Genomic DNA, 2,050 nt, shown 5'->3' on the forward strand with positions numbered 1-2,050 from the left:
GGGGGGGGGATTCCGCAAAATGGGGACAACGTTATGAACAATGAGGAGTATTCGATTAAATAATGATAACAGGTTTCTTTCGCAACGTGTAGGCGAGGCCCGACTAATTCAAAGACTCAGTCGGTTGACATGAACTAAAACTGGAAGACCATTGCTGGCCACGAGTGACCTTGGGCAGTTGGGTAAATGGCCGGAGTCCCAACGAGATAAAGTGGAGGTAGAAATGCGATTATTCGAACTGGGAGAACATGGCAAGTTTAGTCTCAAAAGTAGGGTGCAATCTGAGAACAAGCAGACCCACTGGTTGCACTGTTGTAGGAGCGTTAAGTTCTGGGGTTAAGTTGGATGAGGACACAAAGGTGGTTGGATTCGAACGAGAAGTCCAACAGGTTGGAATGAATGTCGTGGTGGTGGTTGGGGTCAATGAATCGCATAGGCAAGTGGGCTCGTTTGGGAGGAGGAATGGAGCAGTTGCGGGTGTGCTATCAAACTGGGTATGGCAGTGCCGTGCCATCATTGGCCCGAGATGCTTCAGTTTTTGGACAGCCCCGTGATGAACGTCGCATTTGAGATCATTCGACTGGGGTGTGTAGTTCACTGGGCAGTGGTATTCATTTCAGCCTGGTCAGGGGGACAAGGTGGAACGAGGGCGATATGGGATTGCAGGGTTATTTGTGGTTCGCTCTGCGATCCCAGAGTTGTAGATCATAGGCCAGGTGGAGTGGGTATCAGCTAACCAGGTCGTCCAAAACGGGTACTTCCGAAGTTCAAAGCTTGGGAAGATGATGGGATGGGAGGAGATTCGCAAAACATGGTGAAGTTGTGGGGATGTAAGTAGGATAATATGCATTAATAAACACAGGGGGAAAAACTTGGCGCCTGCTGAAATTAGGGTGAAGGCAAGTGATTATATGGAGTAGGAACTAGAAAAATTTTTACCTAGGAGGCTAGCGACCAAGGGTTGAGTTTTCTAACATACGATATTACATTGCAAGGTGTCTAGTAAATGCCGATAGAAGTGCGTAGAGTTGTGGAATGGGAATGAGATGCATAAAGGCTGGCGGGAGTGGACTTCTAAAATAGCTGGCCGATCTGGTGTTTATTACATGAGTTGGGTTATACCAGGAGAGAAAGTGTGTGCAAGAGAAATAGTCACTAGTTCCCGAAGCACTGCTATCAGCTCTAATCTGTAGATGGTGCATAGCAAGTATCTGCCACTAGTCAGTGCCTATCACTGGGAGCGATGAGTAGATGTATTCTCTGTTTGGATGACGGAATGGGCTTTGATGCGGTGTAGCATCTGTTGTGACGAAGGCAGATACAGCTATGCTCGCCGGTGTAGGCCATGGGCACTTGCAGAGTATCTTTGGTCTATCCCAAGTGAACTTTTATTACTGTTTTTTTCACAGATGAGAGGCCAGTTTATTCATCTGTGGTTTATGGCATTGCCAGATCGATAACTCGACCGAGGCGGGCCCAACACCAGCAACAAACAGAAGTCAACAGTACTTTTTTGATTTCCTGAATTTGAAAGGCCAGACTCAGAACCACTGGCGATGGGCGACGCACCCGTGCTACTGGAGGGGTGGGGGTGTGCGAACGCACCATGGTGCAACGTTAGAGTCAGGCTGTGACCATCAGTTACTAGACAGAGCTGATAGAGTAATCCGGGGCGGGGACTGGACTAGGATGAGGCATAAGTTCATTGGGGAAATGGAAAACAAACAGGCCATTAACAATGTCCAATTAGAGTTAGAGTAGGGTTTTGCCGAAGACAATAAACGCTAAACAGTCAATAGAGTAATCCGGTGTAAGGACTAGACTTGTGCGAGGTGTAAGTTGGCACGGGGAAATAGGATCCCTTTTCAGCAACCACCTACTCCACCACAGCCTCCACCCCACCCGAAGCCACGTTCACCCCCACCTCTACAACCTTTAGCTGTACCTCGACTTCCTACTCCAAACCCCCTTCAACTACAGCCAACGCAGAGGATTCCTGCTCACTCCCAACGGAGCTCACCCCTCCCAGAGAGTTTGATTATACCACTAA

Source organism: Opisthorchis viverrini (genome assembly GCF_000715545.1).
Source record: "Opisthorchis viverrini unplaced genomic scaffold opera_v5_227, whole genome shotgun sequence".
Lineage (NCBI taxonomy): Eukaryota > Metazoa > Platyhelminthes > Trematoda > Opisthorchiida > Opisthorchiidae > Opisthorchis > Opisthorchis viverrini.